Genomic DNA, 15,331 nt, shown 5'->3' with positions numbered 1-15,331 from the left:
GTCTCCTGCCAGGCCCCCTGCTGAGGTTGTCCTTTGGTACTCCGTGGTCCCAGCTGAACCTCGAGGCAGGGTTCTTTGTACATTCTCTCAGTACCCTGGCTTGCCTTCAGACCTCCTTTACCAATGCAGGTCTTCAAGGTTCTAGGTGTTCAAGGTTCCTACCTTACAGGGCTCCTCTACCTACAGCCACACCCTCAAGCAAAGGTCTCAAACATTCTTTTTTTTGGATCCAACGTCCACCTTAACTCTGCGCACCTCAGGACGACCTCTACGTTGTCTTAACTCTGATGTAGTTTGGTTTTTCAGGTCCTTGCCTTTCTTCTGAGCTCTGCCGCATCCCACCCAGTTGGAGTTGTTCTTTTGTTTTTTGTGGTCTCTTTGAGGCCGTTTGGTATCGGACCTTTGGTGGATGGGGGTGGGTTCTCTCTTGATCTCTAAGTTGTTGTTTTTTTTTGTATATCTGTGTTCAACTTCATGTTAGTGTCTCTCCTTCTATTTTCCTATTTCCTATAGTCATTTATGATTACTATATTTGAAGTCATTCAGCCCACCTTTATCTTCCTATCACACAAATATCAGTCATGTTTTACCTGCTATTTAGGTTCTTGTTTTCAATTTACTGTCAGATCCTTCAATTCAACTTCTATGTACCTGTTACTTTCCTTCATGCTTCCATGCACTGCTGGTTTTCATCCTGTGATTTACTTCATTTAATTTTTATTTTATTTTTTTAGAAAACATCACTGTACTCATTCCACATTCCTGCACTTGGATCCACAGGTTTTGACAGATAAAAATACAGAGAAATGTTTCTCTTACCTGAGATTACTGAGGTTTGGCAGTGCCTGGAACAGGAATTCATACAGACTGCTGCAGACCGTACCTCCTTGAGCCCAGTAGACACAGACATTGACCTTTGCTGCCCTCTGTGTGACTTTCACAGCTCTTTCAAAAAGCTGTTTTTTACCGACAACTGGAAGATGCAGGTGGTTTTTACACAGATGCAGTAATGTTACAATATGTTCTTTCTCCACTTCACTGAGAAGGACAACCATCCACAACTGCAGAGGCAGACTGTCATACCTGTAATAAAAATGAAAAAAGTAACTATAGGAAATAATATAATTTTACCATTGTATTAAAAAAACTAATTTCATTTTGAGTAAATTCTTAATTATAGGGAGTGAATATAAAACAAAACATGTTAGGTCATACCATTCAACATTTTGAAGGCATCCAAAGAACCGTTTCATTCCTTGTTCAGATACAGTCACATCTTCAAGGTTCAGATTTATTTTCCTTTCCTTTGACTGAGTGACCACATAGGCCACAGCACAGCAAGAAAGAGGGTCCAGATCCTCTCCACTCAGGTCCAGATAGAAGTCCAGTTTGTTCAGAAAGTAAAGACAGACTTCAGAGCTCTGGGACTCATACAAACACTGGCAAAGGAACAACGTGTCAACATAAAGCTCGTTGTTATCAGCTTTGGGGAAAAATGTGTCAATCATCTCTTCCATGAACCAATTACGTGTTTCCTGGAGCTCCTCAGCTGGAGTCAGACAGCTCATCAAACATGGACTCTTCTCAATCAACAAACGACACATGAAAGGGATCAGATGCTTCATGTGTTTCATCTCCTCGGTGAGGCACTGCTGGAAAACCTCCCTGATCTTATCAGGATTCTTCAACAGCCACAGAGCTGCAAAAAACTCCTGCATGGTGTAATGGAGAAAAGCATAGACAGTTTTGGTTTCAGTGGGAGCCACTTTTATATCAAGTTGTTTCAGGAAGGAAAGGACGCAGCTGTCGTCACAGGAAAGTTCTTCCAGGTTCACAGTTTTTCTTTGAGTTGCATAAAAAGCAGCTTCAGCCAGAGACAGGATTTCATTTGCCTTGGTTTTGATGAACTGATTGAGATTCTTGATCCTGGTTTTGTTGCTGTTCATCTTCAGACAAATCCGAACAATATTGATGCATATTTCAGTTACAGTTCTGGGCTGCAGAGAGTCTCCTGATGAAAAGCTGGCAGCCACCATCAGTGCATACATTGGAACATGACAAAGAGTCATCAGCTCCACGTTACTCAGAACCTCCCTGTGATCTTCACCCACAGTTGTAGACAAATATGTTTTTATTGTCTCCTCACTGAACCCTTTCACCTCCACTCTGAGCCAGTCTTCAGGACAGAGGTCTTCCTCATCATCTGGTCTGCAGGTAATGATGATTTTTGCATCAGGTAGCAGATCTTTCTTCACAAATTTCTGTACCACCAATGAAGAAAGTTCAGTGACTCGGTCAAAAATCACTGTAACTTTATCAGAGTGGCTCTTCATATCCTGTAAGACCTCATCCTTGTCCTCATCTGGTTCACTGTACCCATTAAAAAGAAGATCCTCTAGCCCCATGGTTGGTGGGATTCTGGTTATTTCCCTCATGTCAAAGTAAAACATGTAATCCAGATCCGTGTTGTCTCTTTCTGTCCACAGTCTCAATATTTCATGGCTCAGTGCTGTCTTTCCAATTCCAGGTTTCCCAACCAGGAGAATATTTTTATCTGTTTTCAGAAGATCAATGGGGGATAGTTTTGGTTTGTCCTCTGGAAGGTAAGTCCTGAACTTTTTAGGGCGACTCAGTTTGCTTTTCCTGCTTTTTAATTTCTTTATTTTGGATGGAGAGCTTTTCTCTTGTGTGTCCAACACAAGTGAAGTGTACGATAGATCAGGACTCTTATTATCCATAAATAGATTCCTGCTGGCCCTCCAAAACTCCTTTGATATTTTTTTTCCTTTTGATTTCAACTTTGATTGATATCTGTGGCACGGTCTTGGCCCTAAGATGGAAGTAACAAAAGGTACATTTATCAAAATAAACTAACATTTGTGTTGTAGCTCTCAGAATAAATATTTTTGACATAAACACACTAAAATACGAACATAAAGGAAAGTTCAAGATTATACCTCATAAAAATATATGTAGTGCTTCCAATAATCTTTCCAACCATGATCGTGCCTTCAGTTCAACTATATCATATAACTTCCCTTAGTAGATTCTTACCTTAGTTTTCTAATGCTTAAACATTCAAAACTCAATTTAACAGCAGCATGTGAGTCCAAATTATAAAACAGATAACAACACTCCCTCATTTATTACAAGGATAAAATTTAAAAAATTGTATTTTCTCCAATCTTTTCCAGAATAATAAACAGGTTGTATCATATTCACTTAACACAAATTAGATTCAGTTTTGCCAAACCAAACCTTACTTTTAAAAATAAATCCTCCCAAAATATATAAAAACTGAAATTGGGTAAACCTCAATTTATCCCTCTGAACACAACCACTGGGTCTTTCTTTTTTCATTGCATTAATGACAAAACCTCAGACCTTAACCTATGGATCCATTTTAATGCTAACACCAGCCAGTGATACTAAATGACCATAAACACATGAATAAATTAATATCAGCGCCATTTGGGTAGTGCGACCCATGTACGGAGGCCTTAGTCCTCGACGTGGCCAACCTGGGTTCGAACCCGACCCGCGGTCCTATGCCGCATGTCTCTCCCCCTCTTCCACCCCCCTTCCTGTCAGTCTACTGTCAAAAAAGCGAGCCACTAGAGCTGCGAAAAATCACTATTTCAAACAATGTCTAAAACTGCAGTAACCCCTGCTGGCATGTTCACTAACTGCATAAACAGACAGTGCAGTTCAACACAACTATGCATCAGATTTATCCTGTTCATTACCTTGCCTGCTGACAAAGGTCTATACAGTTTTTGATTTTTTTACCACCCTAATAAATATAATTAGGGCTATATATATTTTCAAAAAAGTTTACATATAAATACCTTGCATGTAATTTGCATCCATTTCTACATCTTCTGTGAAAGAAAAGCAGCTGATCCAGTGGTTCAGGTCAAACTTTTTAGTCTCAGCTGAAGCTTCATGACTGTTCTTGAAGACAGGATCGGGCCTCTCCAAGGTTCTTTTCCTCGTTTGGTAAATAATCTTCAGTAACTGATAGCAGGCTGCTTCACCTTTTCTAGTTACTGAACGCAGCATTGCTCTGGTTCTATCATAGTCATCTTTCTCTACCTTTATTTTGCTGACCTCTTCATCATGGAGGACTCCTTGCTTATACAAGTTCTCAAGAATTATGGAGAGATTCCTTAATCCTCCAACAAGCTGAACTCTGGCATTCCTCAGATACTCCAAGGAAGATTGTGATGTACAAGCCATGACTTCAGATGTCTGTTTTCAGACAAACCCCGATTCACTGATCTGAAAGACAAAACAACAGTTTAAAGAGTAGTTTTGGAAGACAACACACATGAACACAGGCCAATATATTGAAGACTGAATGTCGTTATAGACTTGTGCACCTTTGAATGCTACAAGAACAACTGAGTGAACCCTTCTTATGGTACATCCCACCAAGTAAAAGCAACATTTCTTATCTTCTGAGATCATGGATAACTTCAGTCACAGCAAGTCTTTGAAAAGGTGAAGAGCCCAACAGAGCAGCAGTGTCATAAAAGTTTCAGACATTATTTTGAAAAATGTGCCCTGTGATGGACTTTAAATCTTATTTCAAGGACAGTGGCTGTTTCTCTGAGGTTCAGAGACCTGTAACCTCTTCTTTAAGAAGCTCTTCCCCCTCCCACCCGCTACCTGTATTAATGACACCTGTTTGAACGTGTTACCTGTATAAAAGACACTTGGACACCTGCCCTTAAAAAGGTTACATATTGCAAACGCAAGGTAATTAACACAGGCTGTAAGGTAACAGACATAAGGTGATTCATGCATTAATTTCTTCTATGCATTTACCCAGCGCTTAAATGGGTTCATAGTCTTCTGGTGACATTGTGATATAGAACTGTGGGTTGTCTGTATAATTATAGTAAGATGTGGACTTAAAACAGAGACTGGTGCAAATGCCTATTACGCGATTCTGGTTGAGTGTCAGGAGCAAATTTCCCCATGTGTTCGCCAATGCCATGAGAGTCCTGATCCCCTTCACCTACACTTACCTATGTAAATAAGGGTTTTCTGCTCTCACCATGAATAAAAACCATATACCGGTGAGGAATATACCCCCGGTATTTGCATTATACCCCCGGTATATGCGGGAATGCATTTTAAGATTTTCTGATTACAAGATCAGCAGTATTTCCTACTGTATCATGTGGCCTCTTTCTGCAATAGCACACGCGTAATGTTAAGATGCTGGAAATAAAGTTACAGTGCAACTTACTCGTGAACTGGGTCTCTCAGAGGCACTTCTTCATCTTCTTCAACTTCCAAATCCAAGCTGCTGTCTGAAGATTCTTCGACTTCTCCATCACTTGTCCGCCAAATTTCCTCCAAAGCTTCCCAAATAGTTATTTTCTTCTTCTGTGCCATTATTATATTTGATGATTATAAGAGAAAAGAAACAACACCAAAAAGATTCTCAACCAAATGTAGCAATCTGCGCTTGGGGCCCACTGATCTCTATTTATTCACTGGAGTGCTGATTGGCCCGAAAAAATGAAGTCACTGGCCGCCATCTTGCTACTCCCTACTTTCACAGAACCCCATAGGATTTGGTTGCAACAACAAGCAGCTTTCTGGCTGTGGGAAAACGTTTCACATGTAATTTTACAGTGAGTGGATGTACTAACAGTATCAAGTACTGAGAAAGTAATAATATTAATAAGGTAATAAAACGTTTTTAATCTCACTATGGAGAAATTCACTTCTGCATCTTAACCCATCCCCTTGGGGAGCGGTGGGCTGCCACTGTGGGGCGCCTGGGGAGCAATCTGGGGTTAGGGTCTTGCTCAGGGATCCCAGAGTGCAGGCTGTGGGAGCGAACCGTGTAACTTGCAGACCTTCTCAAGAGCGCAAGGCTGCAACTGCTCTAACCACTGGGGCCACCACTTCCCCTAGGGTGGCAGGTGTCAGGTGTGCTGAAATATTTTGCATATTTTTATATATATATATATATATATATATATATATATATATAATGCACATACATATACATATATTAGATATATATACATACATAAAAGATAGATACATAATATATATATAATACACATACATAATACATATATATAGTAACACATACATATACATATATATATATATATACACATACAGATATATATATATATATAGACACATAATTATACATATAGATTATACATATAGATACAGAGTACATATATATATATATATATATATATATATATATATATATATATATATATATATATATATATATATATATATATATACACATATATATATATATATATATATATATATATATATATATATATATACACATTAGGGCTGGGCAACGATTAAAATTTTTAATCCAGTTAATCGCATAATTTGCCCCGATTAATCATGATTAATCGCATTGTATGCGCAAACTCCAAGAATGAATTCAAAAGTAGTGTAAAGAGCACTTTTATTTTAATGTTCTGCTGCCATATGAACAAAAGTGTTGTAACATTTGTAGCACTTGTCTTATTTTATACTGGATATTTTCAACCCATCTATTGAATTTAGTGCACTAGTTGATCTTTTCTTCATAAGAGAACAGCAAGCACTGCAGCCAAAATATGGCCTTTTTTGACCTGCTGTATATTAGCCAGTCCCTAAGCTTGATGTATCATGAAACTGTTGACCTTTTGGGTTTTGTGGTTTTTATTTTATTATTACAATTAAATAATAATAATAATAACAATAATGTTATGTTCAGTGTTTTTTCGCTAATCCACCTCTTATATATTTCAATCCTTATGTAATTTTGTCTGTGTTGTGTGCACCTGCCTGTTGCTTTAATCCTATAAATTTCCCCGTCGTGGGATAAAAAAAGGATTAGCTAATGTTATCTTATCTTAAATAACACTTTTTAATATATGTACTGGGTTCTTTCAAGGTCTTAATTACATTTTCTGTGTGGGCTCCACTAACATATGATAGATAATATCTACTTTGAAAGTTAACATGAACTGCTGCTGAAGATGACCACTGATCTACCTGGATGTTCCATAGAGGACTGAAACGCCTCAGTCAGAGACGTCTGTGGGTCTGTCGGGGCAATGACAGAAGTTTCGTCTCCTCTCTCCATTTCTGTGGCTCGACGTTTTCATGTTTTTTCACGTGCTTAGATAAATTTGTTGTGTTTCCACTGAAATGAACCGGCTTTTTACAAAACATACAGCTTGATTTCATTTACGGTATTAAAATAAAGCCAAACGGTGCTACTTCCCCTGTTCATGTTTTTCCGCTGCTGCGGTCTCTGTCAGCTGTTTGTGTGTTAAGTTTGTGTGAGAGCTGAGTGGGCGGGCCAGGCTGAGCCTGCGTGCTGATTGGCTGGCGCCGCTGAGCCATGTATCAGAGGGGAGGGGGAGCACCAGAGTGCTGCCGTGACAGCGCGCTGCAGGCAGCGCGCGTGCTGACTGACACTGACTGAAAGCATGTGAGCAACATGCGTTAATGCACGATAAAATAAATATCGCCGTTAATAGTCTAATGAATTAACGCGAAATTAACGCGTTAACTTGCCCAGCCCTAATACATATACACTCACCGGCCACTTTATTAGGTACCCCATGCTAGTAACGGGTTGGACCCCCTTTTGCCTTCAGAACTGCCTCAATTCTTCGTGGCATAGATTCAACAAGGTGCTGGAAGCATTCCTCAGGGAGTTTGGTCCATATTGACATGATGGCATCACACAGTTGCCGCAGATTTGTCGGCTGCACATCCATGATGCGAATCTCCCGTTCCACCACATCCCAAAAATGCTCTATTGGATTGAGATCAGGTGACTGTGGAGGCCATTTGAGTACAGCGAACTCATTGTCATGTTCAAGAAACCAGTCTGAGATGATTCCAGCTTTATGACATGGCGCATTATCCTGCTGAAAGTAGCCATCAGAAGTTGGGTACATTGTGGTCATAAAGGGATGGACATGGTCAGCAACAATACTCAGGTAGGCTGTGGCATTGCAACGATGCTCAATTGGTACCAAGGGGCCCAAAGAGTGCCAAGAAAATATTTCCCACACCATGACACCACCACCACCAGCCTGAACCGTTGATACAAGGCAGGATTGATCCATGCTTTCATGTTGTAGACGCCAAATTCTGACCCTACCATCCGACTGTCGCAGCAGAAATTAAGACTCATCAGACCAGGCAACGTTTTTCCAATCTTCTATTGTCCAATTTCGATGAGCTTGTGCAAATTGTAGCCTCAATTTCCTGTTCTTAGCTGAAAGGAGTGGCACCCGATGTGGTCTTCTGCTGCTGTGGCCCATCTGCCTCAAAGTTCGACGTACTGTGCGTTCAGAGATGCTCTTCTGCCCACCTTGGTTGTAACGGGTGGTTATTTGAGTCACTGTTGCCCTTCTATCAGCTCGAACCAGTCTGGCCATTCTCCTCTGACCTCTGGCATCAACAAGGCATTTCCGCCCACAGAACTGCCGCTCACTGGATGTTTTTTCTTTTTCGGACCATTCTCTGTAAACCCTAGAGATGGTTGTGCGTGAAAATCCCAGTAGATTAGCAGTTTCTGAAATACTCAGAACCAGCCCTTCTGGCACCAACAATCATGCCACGTTCAAAGTCACTCAAATCACCTTTCTTCCCCATACTGATGCTCGGTTTGAACTGCAGGAGATTCTCTTGACCATGTCTACATGCCTAAATGCACTGAGTTGCCGCCATGTGATTGGCTGCTTAGAAATTAAGTGTTAACGAGCAGTTGGACAGGTGTACCTAATAAAGTGGCCGGTGAGTGTATATATATATATATATATATATTAGGGCTGGGCAAGTTAACGCGTTAATTTCGCGTTAATTCATTAGACTATTAACGGTCTGTCACGGCAGCACTCTCCCGCTCCCCCTCCCCTCTCGTACATGGCTCAGCGGCGCCAGCCAATCAGCACGCAGGCTCAGCCTGGCCCGCCCACTCAGCTCTCACACAAACTTAATACATAAACAGCTGAGAGAGACTGCAGCAGCGAAAAAACATGAACAGGGGAAGTAGCACCGTTTGGCTTTATTTTAATACCGTAAATGAAATCAAGCTGTATGTTTTGTAAAAAGCCGGTTCATTTCAGTGGAAACACAACAAATTTATCTAAGCACGTGAAAAAACATGAAAACGTCGAGCCCCAGAAACGGAGAGAGGAGACGAAACTTCTCTCATTGCCCCGACAGACCCACAGACGTCTCTGACTGAGGCGTTTCAGTCCTCCAGGGAACATCCAGGTAGATCAGTGGATGGATGGATGGATGGATGGATGGATGGATGGATGGATGGATGGATGGATGGATGGATGTTACTGGAGCCCACACATAACATGTAATTAAGACCTTGAAAGAACCCAGTACATATATTAAAAAGTGTTATTTAAGATAAGATAACATTAGCTAATCCTTTTTTTATCCCACGACGGGGAAATTTATAGGAATAAAGCAACAGGCAGGTGCACACAACACAGACAAAATTACATAAGGATTGAAATATATAAGAGGTGGATTAGCGAAAAAAACACTGAACATAACATTATTGTTATTATTATTATTATTTAATTGTAATAATAAAATAAAAACCACAAAACCCAAAAGGTCAACAGTTTCATGATACATCAAGCTTAGGGACTGGCTAATATACAGCAGGTCAAAAAAGGCCATATTTTGGCTGCAGTGCTTGCTGTTCTCTTATGAAGAAAAGATCAGCTAGTGCACTAAATTCAATAGATGGGTTGAAAATATCCAGTATAAAATAAGTGCTACAAATGTTACAACACTTTTGTTCATATGGCAGCAGAACATTAAAATAAAAGTGCTCTTTACACTACTTTTGAATTCATTCTTGGAGTTTGTAAATACAATGCGATTAATCGCGATTAATCAGGGCGATTAATCGCGATTAAATATTTTAATCGTTGCCCAGCCCTAATATATATATATATATATATATATATATATATATATATATATATATATATATATATATATATATATATATATATATACACACACACACACACACACACACACACACACACACACACACACACACACACACACACACACACACACACACACACAGGGGTTGGACAATGAAACTGAAATTTTAGTGTGGGAGGTTTCATGTTCGCGTGCTAACCCGGATTGTATCCAAAAATCATAAAACCACGGCTCCCCAAATCACGGCAGAATTAAATGTGCACCTCAACTCTCCTGTTTCCACCAAAACTGTCCTTCGGGAGCTCCACAGGGTCAATATCCACGGTAGGGCTGCTATGGCCAAACCTTTGGTCACTCGTGCCAATGACAAACGTCGGTTTCAATGGTGCAAGGAGCGCAAATCTTGGGCTGTGGACAAAAACATGTATTGTTCTCTGATGAGTCCACCTTTACTGTTTTCCCCACATCTGGGAGAGTTACCGTGTGGAGAAGCCCCAAAGAAGCGTACCACCCAGACTGTTGCATGCCCAGAGTGAAGCATGGGGGTGGATCAGAGATGGTTTGGGCTGCCATATCATGGCATTCCCTTGGCCCCATACTTGTGCTAGATGGGCGCGTCACTGCCAAGGACTACCGAACCATTCTGGAGGACCATGTGCATCCAATGGTTCAAACATTGTATCCTGAAGGAGGTGCTGTGTATCAGGATGACATTGCACCAATACATACAGCAAGACTGTTGAAAGATTGGTTTGATGAACATGAAAGTGAAGTTGAACATCTCCCATGGCCTGCACAGTCACCAGATCTAAATATTATTGAGCCACTTTGGGGTGTTTTGGTAGCCTCGTGAGACCATCCTGATCTCGCGAGCTTTCAAGGTTTCACTCGCAGATCAGTCTGGCTACTCTCCGTTAAAGAAAATTTGGAGCCGTTCACCAAACGAACGTCGAATCAGCGTTGGCTTTGAGGCGGGTTGAGGTGTGACGCAACGATAAGCGCAACAGTTCAGTCTAAAGAACATGGCGGCTTCAGCCGATGAAACTAGCGTTAGCCTGGCTATCGAGCAAGTTTTATCGGAATTACAGAGTATTTCTTTGCTGAGCTAACGAGGTTTACCTGCAGCAGCAAGAGTAGCTTGGCTTGTGGTTGTGTTTTCGTCGTCGCTCGTGCATCAGATCAACGAAGCATGTTGACGAGTACGTCATATGCTTCGTTGATCTGATTGGTTTATTTGGCCCGTCTATCACCAACATAGGCCAATCAGCTAACCAGTATTTTCGCCCCTTCCCAAAATTACTTCAACGGAAGGTTTCCAGATGGATATGCGAAGCAAATCTATCTGGCGGCGTCAGGTTAGTGTTTTGGAGGAGCGAGTCAGGAAACATTTTCCTCCACCAGCATCACGTCGTGACCTGGCCACTATCCTGCAAGAAGAATGGCTTAAAATCCCTCTGACCACTGTGCAGGACTTGTATATGTCATTCCCAAGACAAATTGATGCTGTATTGGCCGCAAAAGGAGGCCCTACACCATACTAATAAATTATTGTGGTCTAAAACTAGGTGTTTCAGTTTCATTGTCCAACCCCTGTAAATATATCTCAATAAACATAAATCAATATACACACATGTATATTGATTATAGTGATGCTGTATGGATGAAACAATGGGTGCAGAATGTGAGAAGTGTGCAATGGGTGCATACATATTTGTATGTATAGTATATGCAAATTCTCAACTAGAACAGCAAATATGTATATATTACATCATTGAAGATATTTGTTGGTAATTTGTTTACTTTCAATATTGTTATTATTATTAATATTATTATTATAATGCAGAAATGGGTGTGTGCATACACACGCTGTGTATGTAATGTATAGATATACATGTACACTTTAGTGTGTATTTTGCTAATTTATGTGATTTTCCAAGTGTAGAAACTGAAGCTCTGTGGAGTGTTTAAATTGAATCATTAATTTAGCTCTATTGTAAATCTATGTCAGCTGTTAAGGCTAATGCACAGACACAGCGTAAAAGTATATGGCATTTGAGATTTTAAAAGTCTTAAGCCCCCCCTGAATAAAAAAAATCATCATTGTTCGATGCTGTAGTGCACACATTCCCTAGTTACTGGAGGAAAATAGGGAGTACCAATATGGCGGCTGGTGGCCTCACAGCGACGTGTACTACCGACGGCCAATTAGCAATCCAGTGAATAAATACAGATCAGTGTTGGGGCCGCGCGTAAACAATATGAGTTCAATGCATCCATTCTACAGATTTTACGCACAGAGCATGCCTGTATTATGCACGAAAATTGCGTCACCAGAAATGATCAGACAATAACCCACGACCCCCCTGATGGAAAGGTAAGAGCCTCTAGTTTCCAACAAAAACAGCCATGAGGATGCGGGAGAAAAAACGGCTGCGTGCTTTTGCATATTTCCTGCAGAATCCGACAGCCAGTCATGGCAGACATTTGGCAGGTAGACAGGTAGACATTTGAATCTCATTTTGTTTGTTTACACTACTGTAGAAATAGTATTTGTGAAAAAATAATTTTGCAATATGTTTTAGAAAGGCATGTGGGAGAAAAAAAACATCACCGTGTTTCACCCATATCTAAAAATAGCTCTAAATACGCACCTGTCTGCTTGATCCGAACTCGAAATCAAGTTAAATACTGTTTTTTAATTTAGCAACCCTGCATTATGATAGTTGTGCGATACTGCCGGTAGATGGTGCCATGTCTGTTTATATCTGGTCATCGAGCCCAGCATTGGGGCTATATTTATTCAAAACATCATCAGGATGGAGGCTTGGTGTATATAATTTTCTTTTATCATGATAAACATTTTGTGGTCTCTTTTATAAGCATAACGTGGCCATATACCTTTTAAATGTGTCGTCAAATGACCAATTTCTTCTGCAGTTATCTAGAACAGGGAGTAGCACGATTTCCCCACTGACATAAATTAGCACTGACTACAAGGTTGCATATTTATATTGTGTTCATTAATAAGCGTGTCCCTTTTTAAATAAATGAATAAAATTACAAATCACCACACCCTCCCATAATTGTGATACGCTCATATACACTTAGACAAGTTACATTATATAGGCACATAAACAAATTCTAAGCACTAACGGAACCCCATATTTGTTTCCGGATGACTAATTCAAAGTCCGTTACTTTCTGTTTCCGTGTCCATCCAAAGATTCCCATTTGTCTCCTTTATTTTCTCTTTAAGGTTCAATGTTTCTCCTGTTGCAGGATCTCTAAACAATGAAAACCATCCAGTTTTTTTTTTTTTTTTTATAACAACTATGCCTTCCTGAATTCTAGGAGCACTTATCCTTTTTCAACCGGGATATCGACCCTCGTTCTGGGTAGTTTACTTTAAAGTCTGCCTACGTCTTTGTGACTTGTAGAAACAAAAGAACAAGTCTATTGTGTTTCTTTTTCAGAAGAGATAGAAACATTTTACCTGAAAATAATCATTAAAATCTTCTTAAATCCTACCTGTATGACCTCGTGTCTCACAGCTTTGTCGTTCGGTCCGACATTTCCTCATCGGAATGCTGAAACTCCGCCTGTACATGTATTATTTTCCATGTGATCCCTGTAGTATCCACTAGATGGCGGCATTGCACAAGAAACCCCACAGACAGACCCAATAGTAGGCCTATGCTTGATTGATTGACTCACGCAGGAAAAACGCACCTGTAACGAGCTGAATACCTGCAATTAAATGAGATGAACTGTGACTGTGTTAGGCTACTCCTTTATAAACAGACCACAGCAAAATGGTTCCTGTTAATCCAGTTTTGTTTTTGATTTAATCTGGATTTTTTTTTCACATTAAAACGTTTCAATCGGTTGTTCAATGAGGTTGTACAATTATTTATAACATTTATTTAGTTAGTTATTTTTTAATATGTAAAAAACGTCTAAGTATTGTTGTTGTTGTTATGTTATCAGTCACACAAGTGAAAGATTTAAAATTACGTATAATCTATTTTTTATGTCACCAAACCTGGTTTTTAGCAGGTTTTGTTTTGTTTTTTAACCTTTCATTTCCACTTATAATCCTAAATGAAGAATCTACATGTGACGCAGATATCGATCTACATGCAGTTTAAATTATACAACAGACCAAACATTAATTCACATGTAATATCAATGTCAAAGGTCACATAGGAACACTTTGATGCTTTGTCTTTATTTATCTATTCTTGTATTTATTACCAAGATCAGAAGGAAAAAAATATCAAAAGATTTCAGCATTTTATTCTTGTATTTTCCGTCCAGGCAGAGAGACTTTTATAGTTTCCAGAAATATCTTGTCTGAATGATGTGAATCTCCTTATGATGTCTACAGCTTCATTAATGCGATGATCCACCAGCAGGATCTGATCGCATCATAAAGTCGCTGTCTAAAGTTTTGCAACACATTGTGGTGAAAAGGTTTCATTCATCTGTACAGAACCTGCATTGTGTGGCGCAGCCAGGGTTGCGGCCTGCAGGGGGCGCCACATAAAGCTCCATCTGTATTAAAGCGCTGCACCATCAGCCGGTAACTCAGTCCTCCAGACACAGTCGCTCCTGCCGGCCTGCGCTATGGGCTGCCGGGCAGCTGCAGCCTGGCCTCTCCGCCTCCCTGCGCTCTCCACCCGGACACTGGCAGCGCTCCGGCCCGGAGCCTCCGCTGCGCTCTGGACCAGGAGGAACCTGAAGGTGCAGGCGGCCGGTGAGCAGGCGGGGAAGCTGAAGAGCGTCGCTGATCTGCCGGGGCCCAGCTGGTCCACCACTCTGTACTGGCTCTTTGTCAAAGGCTACGCTGACAGGGGCCACTTGCTGCAGGTAGGCCTGGCCCTGGCTCTCTGCGCGCTCTGATCCATCCAGTCCCAGAGTTTGGCAGGAAAGCGTCAACAGGAGTGACGTCATCAGCCTGAACAAAAAGTCTGATTGTTGGACCCAGCAGGTGGAAAGTTTGGCATCTAACTGATCTGAGAGCAGCTTTCTGTATTTTGTTCCTGTCCTGATGTTATAGCAGGATAACATATTTTCTACTCTTTGTTTCTCTGATCACTGTTAAATATTAATAATAAATAATATATATATTAAAATAAATATTTTAGAACAAATAGAACAACAGATTAATGTTTGTTTCTTTACCCAGAAGTTATCAAAACGGTGAAGATGGGGTACATGTTGAAACAATAGATATTTATTAGATTCTCCCAAATTATCTCCAGAACATCAGATAACAGAACATTGTTAAAATGATCCAGACTTCTCAGAAATTTATGACTAGTTAATTTCAAAGATGCAG

General features: G+C 40.3%; 1 long non-coding RNA gene across 1 annotated transcript; it reads right to left on the bottom strand.

Annotated features, from left to right (window-relative positions):
- Positions 1–2,470: 2,470 nt before the first annotated feature.
- LOC118557766 lies at positions 2,471–5,378 on the bottom strand. Its single transcript, XR_004927983.1, has 3 exons — positions 5,258–5,378; positions 3,849–4,281; positions 2,471–2,830 (listed from the first exon to the last, which is right to left on the bottom strand). It is a non-coding gene; the product is annotated as an uncharacterized LOC118557766 (long non-coding RNA).
- Between the last annotated feature and the right edge of the window lie 9,953 nt (positions 5,379–15,331).

The sequence above is a fragment of the Fundulus heteroclitus genome, chromosome 24, assembly GCF_011125445.2.
Source record: "Fundulus heteroclitus isolate FHET01 chromosome 24, MU-UCD_Fhet_4.1, whole genome shotgun sequence".
Classification (NCBI taxonomy): domain Eukaryota; kingdom Metazoa; phylum Chordata; class Actinopteri; order Cyprinodontiformes; family Fundulidae; genus Fundulus; species Fundulus heteroclitus.
The sequence above is the reverse complement of the archived record's forward strand: the minus strand, read 5'-3'. Positions and strand labels throughout refer to the sequence as shown.